Raw genomic sequence first — 10,895 nt, forward strand, 5'->3', positions numbered from 1 at the left:
TCTTGAGTGTTCTTTGTGGGACGGGATGAGTCGAAAGACATTTCCTAGGTAAAGCATCTTTCAGCAGACCCAGGCTTCAAGCCTGCCTTGGGTTCATTCCTGTACTGATGTTTGGTGAAATCAAAATGAGTGCTTCGAATGAAATAATACATGGTATTGAGCTAAGGATGCCAGGAGAGAAATTGCAGAATTTGGGTTATTTCAAATTTGCTTATTATTGTTCACAATCAACAAGTTGGGTGTTCTTTCATTGGGTATAGAGAATTCCTCCTCAGTACTTCGATTGAAATTGGAACATGTTCAAATAAATGGGGTGAATGTCCATTTATTAAATTGGAGAAAAGATCCTTGTTAGTATGTTAGTATGTTTATTTCTCTTTACAAAACGTGCATTTATACACAAACACACGCATTAAATTTTTCTGAAGTTCTTAACTTGATGTCTGTCTTTTCCCCGAGTATTGTGGCTTTTGATAGAAACAAGATTGCTCATTCCTGAGTTTGGCACACCATTTTGAACTGTCTCAATTGCCAAGTACACAGTACAGTACAGTTGTCTCCAACGTACAATTGACGTTGTACAGGAGACAGGAATCAAGACCATCCCCAAGAAAAAGAAATGCAAAAAAGCAAAATGGCTGTCTGAGGAGGCCTTACAAATAGCTGTGAAAAGATGGGAAGGAAAAGCAAAGGAGTAAAGGACAGATATCCTCATTTGAATGCAGAGTTCCAAACAATAGCAAAGAGAGATCAGAAAGCCTTCCTCAGCGATCAGTGCAAAGAGATAGAGGAAAACAATAGAATGGGAAAGACGAGCGATCTCTTCAAGAAAATTGGAGATACCAAGGGAACATTTCATGCAAAGATGGGCTCAATAAAGGACAGAAATAGTAGGGACCTAACAGAAGCAGAGGATACTAAGAGGTGGCAAGAATACACAGAACTGTCCAAAAAAGATCTTCACGACCCAGGTAATCACGATGGTGTGATCACTCACCTAGAGCCAGGCATCCTGGAATGTCAAGTCAAGTGGGCCTTAGGAAGCATCACCACGAACAAAGCTAGTGAAGGTGATGGAATTGCAGTTGAGCTATTTCAAATCCTAAAAGATGACACTGTGAAAGTGCAGCACTCGATATGCCAGCAAATATGGAACACTCAGCAGTGGCCACAGGACCAGAAAAGGTCAGTTTTCATTCCAATCCCAAAGAAAGACAAAGGCAAAGAATGCTCAGACTACCGCACAATTGCACTCATCTCACACTCCAGTTCAGTTCAGTTCAGTTCAGTCACTCAGTCGCATCCGACTCTGCAACCCCATGAATCGCAGCACGCCAGGCCTCTCTGTCCATCACCAACTCCCGGAGTTCACTCAAACTCATGTTCATCGAGTCGGTGATGCCATCCAGCCATCTCATCCTCTGTCGTCCCCTTCCCCTCCAGCCCCCAATCCCTCCCAGCATCAGAGTCTTTTCCAATGAGTCAACTCTTCGCATGAGGTGGCCAAAATATTGGAGTTTCAGCTTCAGCATCAGTCCCTCCATTGAACACCCGGGACTGATCTCCTTTAGGATGGGCTGGTTGCATCTCCTTGCAGTCCAAGGGACTCTCAAGAGTCTTATCCAACACCACAGTTCAAAAGCTTCAATTCTTCAGCGCTCAGCTTTCTTCACAGTCCAACTCTCACATCCATACATGACCACTGGGAAAACCATGACCTTGAATAGACGGACCTTTGTTGGCAAAGTAATATTTCTGCTTTTGAATATGCTGTCTAGGTTAGTCATAACTTTCCTTCCACGGAGTAAGCGTTTTTTAATTTCATGGCTGCAGTCACCATCTGCAGTGATTTTGGAGCCCAGAAAAATAAAGTCTGACACTGTTTCCACCATGTCCCCATCTCTCTGCCATGAAGTGATGGGACCGGATGCCATGATCTTCGTTTTCCGAATGTTGAGCTTTAAGCCAACTTTTTCACTCTCCTCTTTTACTTTCATCAAGAGGCTTTTTAGTTCTTCTTCACTTTTCTGCCATAAGGGTGGTGTCATCTGCATATCTGAGGTTATTGCTATTTCTCCCGGCAATCTTGATTGCAGCTTGTACTTCTTCCAGCCCAACGATTCTCATGATGTACTCTGCATAGAAGTTAAATAAGCAGGGTGACAATATACAGCCTTGACGTACTCCTTTTCCTATTTGGAACCAGTCTGTTGTTCCATGTCCAGTTCTAACTGTTGCTTCCTGACCTGCATACAGATTTCTCAAGAGGCAGGTCAGGTGGTCTGGTATTCCCATCTCTTTGAGAATTTTCCACAGTTTATTGTGGTCGACACAGTCAAAGGCTTTGGCATCGTCAATAAAGCAGAAATAGATGTTTTTCTGGAACTGTCTTGCTTTTTCCATGATCCAGCGGATCATATGTGTTGAATCAAGATTTTGCGTTTCACCATCTCTCAAAAACGAAGAGTGCTTAACCTGCACAGGTTTCTTTCAAAAAAGTCAACTGCTTTTCAGTTCTGGGGTTTCTCTCTTGCCTTGTTCAAGTAGCCTTAAGAGTAAAAATCAACAAAAACGAAAGAAAGATTCAAAGATACCAACAAAGGACACCTTCTGTTTCTTCAATCATCTTTCCACTTGGTAGCACACGAGCTCTTTTCTTTGTATTTTGCCTAGGGAATTCGCAATGTGCTGGTTCAGATGGCAAGGCATCCGCCCGCAGGAGACTCGGGTTTGATCCCTGGGTCGGGAAGATCCCCTGGAGAAGGAAATGGCAACCCACTCCAGTATTCTCGCCTGGGAAATGCCACGGACAGAGGAGCCTGATGGGCCGCACTCCATGGGTCCTACAAGAGTTGGGCTCAACCCAGCAACTACGAACAGAAGTATTTCCAAAGACCACACTCGTGTGTGTGTGTGTGTGTGTGTGTGTGTGTGTCTGTCTGTCTGTCTGTGTGCCTGCCTGTGGTTCGTCTGCTCTCTCAGGAAGGTCGGGTGCTTGGCGGGCGGCGTGGGGACAAGGGGGGCGCCTCGGTAGGGCAAAGGGGCGGGGCTGAGGCGCTCCGGTCGACCGCGCCTCCGTGGCTCCCGGTGGGTTTGGGCAGCGGGCAGGTGCCGGGCAAGTTGGGCGCTCAAGATTCGCTGCGCCTAGGCCCGCAGGAGGTTCAGAGGCCCCCGGGCCGCGGGGATCGGGAGGCGGCGGGCCCCGAAGACCGACACCTCCGGGGTCGCGCGGCCCTGAGCAGCGAAGGGGATGGGGGGGGGGGGAGGCCCCGCTCAGCCAGCGCGGCCGGGTCTGGAGTGGCCGGGGGTGGGAGGGCGCCGAGACCTCCGCACCCCTCAGCCCACCCCCCAGGCCCCGCGCGCACGCACGCACGCCCTCCCGGTCACTGGGGGGTCCTGGAAGCCCATCGGGCCCCCGGGCCCGGCCAGGCGGTTGCTGGTCTGGTGTTGGCGGTGTTCGGGGGCCGGGCCGGCGTCAGCAGGCTGGAGTGCGGTCGCGGGTCGTGCGGCTCAAGTACAGCACGGCCCCCCGAGGAGAGGGGCGGCCCGTTGGCCCGACCTGCAGGTCAGAGCGAAAGGGAGGCGAAGCGCAAGGCTCTTAGGGCGCCCCGCGGCGGCCGCGTCCGTCTCCGGCCCTACCGGCCTGAAGGCGCCCGATCTCGTCTGATCTCGGAAGCTAAGCAGGGTCGGGCCTGTTTAGTATCTTGGATGGGAGACCACCTGGGAATTCCGGGTGCTGGAGGCTTTTTTGCCTACCAGAAGAGGTCCTTTAGCCCCCGCCCCGCGTCCCAATTCTTGGACCCACACCCCCCTCGCCCCCCCCCCACCCCCGCAGCCCCAGCCCCTCCCGGGGCGGGGGGAGTGAGTGGGTGGCCGGGGCCCCGACTCCCGCTGCAGACCTGGGTTGCCTCCCCGCGGCCCGCGAGCCCCTCCGCATTCGCATTCGGCTTTCAGGAAACCAGATGACCGGCCGTCCCGTCTCCCTCTGGGGCTCCTTTGGCTTGCCTCAGGCAATCCCGGGGCTTGCACCGACTCCAGCCAGAGCCCCAGCCCCCGCCCCACCCCCAGCCTCGCAGGCGATCGCGCATGCGCATGCGAGCGCGCGCACAGATCGATGTGCCCAAACGGGGCATCTGGCTTGTTGGCTTGTACTGGGGGTGGATCTATGCCTGGGAGTGGGACTGCTGAACCATAGGCTACTTCTACTTTTAGTTCCTTCGCGAACCTCCATACTCTTTTCCATCCCGGCTGTACCAACTCCCATTCCTACTCAGCGTGGAGGAGAGTTCCCTTTGCTCCACAGCTTCTCCAGCATCTGCTATGGACAGACATTGCAATGAGGCCCAATCGGACTCGGGCGAAGTGGTCCCTCCTTGGCGTTTGGAGTTGAGTCTCTCCAATCATTAGTGACGTGGAGCAAGATGACCGTTTGGAAATGCAGATGCAATTCTGTCACCATCCTGCTCCAACGGCTCTTGTATTTTCCCATCATATTGAAGATACGACCAATTCCCTTCATGCCTGCTCCTCACGTTCTTCTCGGATGTCTTTTCCCTGGAATGCCCTCTGCACTCTTTGGCTTCCATCCCATAGGGCATTTTCATTTCTTGAACGTCCTAAGGTTCCCTGGTCACGTAGACTTCCAGGATGCTGTTTTCCCTGCCTGAAATTCTTCCTGCATCTCAACCCTGGTTTACGTAGGTTCAACCTATGGACCTCAACGCAATGGTTACTCTGAAAAGCCTTCCCTGACACCCAGGTTTTGGTGAGGGTAGAGGCCCCTCGACAAGTTCTCAAAGGATCTGCCTGTGATGTATCATTAGATTCGTCTCAGTGAAAGCAGGAACTCTGTGTCTGCTTCTCTCCGCCTTCTAGATCCAGAAACTTATTACATGCCTCCCAGCTCATCGTAGGTGCTCAGGATTTACTTAGTGTGTGAAAGACAGAAAAGTTCTTGGACGCCTCAAGGTGTCACTTGGCTCGGCACTTTTGATCTCTTTGTATATTTGGCGATTCCATTCTTTCCTTTCCTGGGTTCATGTGTACGCTATATTCAAGGCACAATCTAAGGCATTAAGACATATCCATCAGTATGGGTTCTTGCTTTCAAGGAACTCGTACAGCAGATTTCTACAGTTTAGGGCTTTTCAAATGCTCTAGAAGAATGTGAACGTTCAGTGTGATCCATTTTCATTTCCAAGAAAGATCGTTTGACTTCCATAGCAAAGGTGGAGACCTTCCGACGTGTACTCCAATACTTAGACCTTGACCATGTCAGGCAAGTCTTGTGGTTCCTTCTGGAGGTGTGTGGCTCTTGCAGAAACGTGAAGATCTTCCATCGTCCTCGGACTTTGGTGTCATTTGCAATCATCAAGAAAGCTTCCAGGTATAGGTTCCAGACCACCACCGCACACACTCAGTAGCCAACGGAGTGGATTCCAGGAATCTGCGTTGTTAACCAGCATCACCGTTGATATTGTTGCTGCACGCTCTATGCAGTGGCCAGGGCCTGGATTGTCCACTGGGTCTCATGTGGAATGGAAAGAAGGGCTTCCCCCCCACCCCACCCCACCCCCCACTGTTGACAGCCTTGTGACTAGAAACGGGCCCCGGAACAAGAATCAGACAAACCAGATAAGCCCAGATGGTAGTCCATGAGATGAAGGAACTAAGCAGCTGGTTGGGATGGCGCCAAGGGGAAAGGTTGCTCTTTTTGTCTCCCGCTCTACTCCTTTCTTCCTGGACGCCTTAGGGGTTCATCATGGAGATTTGAAATAAAGTTCACCAAAGTCATATGTGTTGAATCAAGATTTTGCGTTTCACCATCTCTCAAAAACGAAGAGTGCTTAACCTGCACAGGTTTCTTTCAAAAAAGTCAACTGCTTTTCAGTTCTGGGGTTTCTCTCTTGCCTTGTTCAAGTAGCCTTAAGAGTAAAAATCAACGAAAACGAAAGAAAGATTCAAAGATACCAACAAAGGACACCTTCTGTTTCTTCAATCATCTTTCCACTTGGTAGCACACGAGCTCTTTTCTTTGTATTTTGCCTAGGGAATTCGCAATGTGCTGGTTCAGATGGCAAGGCATCCGCCCGCAGGAGACTCGGGTTTGATCCCTGGGTCGGGAAGATCCCCTGGAGAAGGAAATGGCAACCCACTCCAGTATTCTCGCCTGGGAAATGCCACGGACAGAGGAGCCTGATGGGCCGCACTCCATGGGTCCTACAAGAGTTGGGCTCAACCCAGCAACTACGAACAGAAGTATTTCCAAAGACCACACTCGTGTGTGTGTGTGTGTGTGTGTGTGTTTGTGTCTGTCTGTCTGTCTGTGTGCCTGCCTGTGGTTCGTCTGCTCTCTCAGGAAGGTCGGGTGCTTGGCGGGCGGCGTGGGGACAAGGGGGGCGCCTCGGTAGGGCAAAGGGGCGGGGCTGAGGCGCTCCGGTCGACCGCGCCTCCGTGGCTCCCGGTGGGTTTGGGCAGCGGGCAGGTGCCGGGCAAGTTGGGCGCTCAAGATTCGCTGCGCCTAGGCCCGCAGGAGGTTCAGAGGCCCCCGGGCCGCGGGGATCGGGAGGCGGCGGGCCCCGAAGACCGACACCTCCGGGGTCGCGCGGCCCTGAGCAGCGAAGGGGATGGGGGGGGGGGAGGCCCCGCTCAGCCAGCGCGGCCGGGTCTGGAGTGGCCGGGGGTGGGAGGGCGCCGAGACCTCCGCACCCCTCAGCCCACCCCCCAGGCCCCGCGCGCACGCACGCACGCCCTCCCGGTCACTGGGGGGTCCTGGAAGCCCATCGGGCCCCCGGGCCCGGCCAGGCGGTTGCTGGTCTGGTGTTGGCGGTGTTCGGGGGCCGGGCCGGCGTCAGCAGGCTGGAGTGCGGTCGCGGGTCGTGCGGCTCAAGTACAGCACGGCCCCCCGAGGAGAGGGGCGGCCCGTTGGCCCGACCTGCAGGTCAGAGCGAAAGGGAGGCGAAGCGCAAGGCTCTTAGGGCGCCCCGCGGCGGCCGCGTCCGTCTCCGGCCCTACCGGCCTGAAGGCGCCCGATCTCGTCTGATCTCGGAAGCTAAGCAGGGTCGGGCCTGTTTAGTATCTTGGATGGGAGACCACCTGGGAATTCCGGGTGCTGGAGGCTTTTTTGCCTACCAGAAGAGGTCCTTTAGCCCCCGCCCCGCGTCCCAATTCTTGGACCCACACCCCCCTCGCCCCCCCGCCACCCCCGCAGCCCCAGCCCCTCCCGGGGCGGGGGGAGTGAGTGGGTGGCCGGGGCCCCGACTCCCGCTGCAGACCTGGGTTGCCTCCCCGCGGCCCGCGAGCCCCTCCGCATTCGCATTCGGCTTTCAGGAAACCAGACGACCGGCCGTCCCGTCTCCCTCTGGGGCTCCTTTGGCTTGCCTCAGGCAATCCCGGGGCTTGCACCGACTCCAGCCAGAGCCCCAGCCCCCGCCCCACCCCCAGCCTCGCAGGCGATCGCGCATGCGCATGCGAGCGCGCGCACAGATCGATGTGCCCAAACGGGGCATCTGGCTTGTTGGCTTCTACTGGGGGTGGATCTATGCCTGGGAGTGGGACTGCTGAACCATAGGCTACTTCTACTTTTAGTTCCTTCGCGAACCTCCATACTCTTTTCCATCCCGGCTGTACCAACTCCCATTCCTACTCAGCGTGGAGGAGAGTTCCCTTTGCTCCACAGCTTCTCCAGCATCTGCTATGGACAGACATTGCAATGAGGCCCAATCGGACTCGGGCGAAGTGGTCCCTCCTTGGCGTTTGGAGTTGAGTCTCTCCAATCATTAGTGACGTGGAGCAAGATGACCGTTTGGAAATGCAGATGCAATTCTGTCACCATCCTGCTCCAACGGCTCTTGTATTTTCCCATCATATTGAAGATACGACCAATTCCCTTCATGCCTGCTCCTCACGTTCTTCTCGGATGTCTTTTCCCTGGAATGCCCTCTGCACTCTTTGGCTTCCATCCCATAGGGCATTTTCATTTCTTGAACGTCCTAAGGTTCCCTGGTCACGTAGACTTCCAGGATGCTGTTTTCCCTGCCTGAAATTCTTCCTGCATCTCAACCCTGGTTTACGTAGGTTCAACCTATGGACCTCAACGCAATGGTTACTCTGAAAAGCCTTCCCTGACACCCAGGTTTTGGTGAGGGTAGAGGCCCCTCGACAAGTTCTCAAAGGATCTGCCTGTGATGTATCATTAGATTCGTCTCAGTGAAAGCAGGAACTCTGTGTCTGCTTCTCTCCGCCTTCTAGATCCAGAAACTTATTACATGCCTCCCAGCTCATCGTAGGTGCTCAGGATTTACTTAGTGTGTGAAAGACAGAAAAGTTCTTGGACGCCTCAAGGTGTCACTTGGCTCGGCACTTTTGATCTCTTTGTATACTTGGCGATTCCATTCTTTCCTTTCCTGGGTTCATGTGTACGCTATATTCAAGGCACAATCTAAGGCATTAAGACATATCCATCAGTATGGGTTCTTGCTTTCAAGGAACTCGTACAGCAGATTTCTACAGTTTAGGGCTTTTCAAATGCTCTAGAAGAATGTGAACGTTCAGTGTGATCCATTTTCATTTCCAAGAAAGATCGTTTGACTTCCATAGCAAAGGTGGAGACCTTCCGACGTGTAGTCCAATACTTAGACCTTGACCATGTCAGGCAAGTCTTGTGGTTCCTTCTGGAGGTGTGTGGCTCTTGCAGAAACGTGAGGATCTTCCATCGTCCTCGGACTTTGGTGTCATTTGCAATCATCAAGAAAGCTTCCAGGTATAGGTTCCAGACCACCACCGCACACACTCAGTAGCCAACGGAGTGGATTCCAGGAATCTGCGTTGTTAACCAGCATCACCGTTGATATTGTTGCTGCACGCTCTATGCAGTGGCCAGGGCCTGGATTGTCCACTGGGTCTCATGTGGAATGGAAAGAAGGGCTTCCCTCCCACCCCACCCCACCCCCCACTGTTGACAGCCTTGTGACTAGAAACGGGCCCCGAAACAAGAATCAGACAAACCAGATAAGCCCAGATGGTAGTCCATGAGATGAAGGAACTAAGCAGCTGGTTGGGATGGCGCCAAGGGGAAAGGTTGCTCTTTTTGTCTCCCGCTCTACTCCTTTCTTCCTGGACGCCTTAGGGGTTCATCATGGAGATTTGAAATAAAGTTCACCAAAGTCATATGTGTTGAATCAAGATTTTGCGTTTCACCATCTCTCAAAAACGAAGAGTGCTTAACCTGCACAGGTTTCTTTCAAAAAAGTCAACTGCTTTTCAGTTCTGGGGTTTCTCTCTTGCCTTGTTCAAGTAGCCTTAAGAGTAAAAATCAACAAAAACGAAAGAAAGATTCAAAGATACCAACAAAGGACACCTTCTGTTTCTTCAATCATCTTTCCACTTGGTAGCACACGAGCTCTTTTCTTTGTATTTTGCCTAGGGAATTCGCAATGTGCTGGTTCAGATGGCAAGGCATCCGCCCGCAGGAGACTCGGGTTTGATCCCTGGGTCGGGAAGATCCCCTGGAGAAGGAAATGGCAACCCACTCCAGTATTCTCGCCTGGGAAATGCCACGGACAGAGGAGCCTGATGGGCCGCACTCCATGGGTCCTACAAGAGTTGGGCTCAACCCAGCAACTACGAACAGAAGTATTTCCAAAGACCACACTCGTGTGTGTGTGTGTGTGTGTGTGTGTGTGTGTCTGTCTGTCTGTCTGTGTGCCTGCCTGTGGTTCGTCTGCTCTCTCAGGAAGGTCGGGTGCTTGGCGGGCGGCGTGGGGACAAGGGGGGCGCCTCGGTAGGGCAAAGGGGCGGGGCTGAGGCGCTCCGGTCGACCGCGCCTCCGTGGCTCCCGGTGGGTTTGGGCAGCGGGCAGGTGCCGGGCAAGTTGGGCGCTCAAGATTCGCTGCGCCTAGGCCCGCAGGAGGTTCAGAGGCCCCCGGGCCGCGGGGATCGGGAGGCGGCGGGCCCCGAAGACCGACACCTCCGGGGTCGCGCGGCCCTGAGCAGCGAAGGGGATGGGGGGGGGGGAGGCCCCGCTCAGCCAGCGCGGCCGGGTCTGGAGTGGCCGGGGGTGGGAGGGCGCCGAGACCTCCGCACCCCTCAGCCCACCCCCCAGGCCCCGCGCGCACGCACGCACGCCCTCCCGGTCACTGGGGGGTCCTGGAAGCCCATCGGGCCCCCGGGCCCGGCCAGGCGGTTGCTGGTCTGGTGTTGGCGGTGTTCGGGGGCCGGGCCGGCGTCAGCAGGCTGGAGTGCGGTCGCGGGTCGTGCGGCTCAAGTACAGCACGGCCCCCCGAGGAGAGAGGGGCGGCCCGTTGGCCCGACCTGCAGGTCAGAGCGAAAGGGAGGCGAAGCGCAAGGCTCTTAGGGCGCCCCGCGGCGGCCGCGTCCGTCTCCGGCCCTACCGGCCTGAAGGCGCCCGATCTCGTCTGATCTCGGAAGCTAAGCAGGGTCGGGCCTGTTTAGTATCTTGGATGGGAGACCACCTGGGAATTCCGGGTGCTGGAGGCTTTTTTGCCTACCAGAAGAGGTCCTTTAGCCCCCGCCCCGCGTCCCAATTCTTGGACCCACACCCCCCTCGCCCCCCCGCCACCCCCGCAGCCCCAGCCCCTCCCGGGGCGGGGGGAGTGAGTGGGTGGCCGGGGCCCCGACTCCCGCTGCAGACCTGGGTTGCCTCCCCGCGGCCCGCGAGCCCCTCCGCATTCGCATTCGGCTTTCAGGAAACCAGACGACCGGCCGTCCCGTCTCCCTCTGGGGCTCCTTTGGCTTGCCTCAGGCAATCCCGGGGCTTGCACCGACTCCAGCCAGAGCCCCAGCCCCCGCCCCACCCCCAGCCTCGCAGGCGATCGCGCATGCGCATGCGAGCGCGCGCACAGATCGATGTGCCCAAACGGGGCATCTGGCTTGTT

General features: G+C 55.0%; 3 pseudogenes; all 3 read left to right on the forward strand.

The window, feature by feature from the left end:
* Nucleotides 1–3,625: 3,625 nt before the first annotated feature.
* Nucleotides 3,626–3,745, forward strand: LOC129638293 (uncharacterized; annotated as a pseudogene).
* Nucleotides 3,746–7,000: 3,255 nt separating this feature from the next.
* Nucleotides 7,001–7,120, forward strand: LOC129638306 (uncharacterized; annotated as a pseudogene).
* Nucleotides 7,121–10,377: 3,257 nt separating this feature from the next.
* LOC129638317 (uncharacterized) lies at nt 10,378–10,497 on the forward strand (annotated as a pseudogene).
* Nucleotides 10,498–10,895: the final 398 nt, after the last annotated feature.

Source organism: Bubalus kerabau, chromosome 23 (assembly GCF_029407905.1).
Source record: "Bubalus kerabau isolate K-KA32 ecotype Philippines breed swamp buffalo chromosome 23, PCC_UOA_SB_1v2, whole genome shotgun sequence".
In the NCBI taxonomy this organism is placed as follows: Eukaryota; Metazoa; Chordata; class Mammalia; order Artiodactyla; family Bovidae; genus Bubalus; species Bubalus kerabau.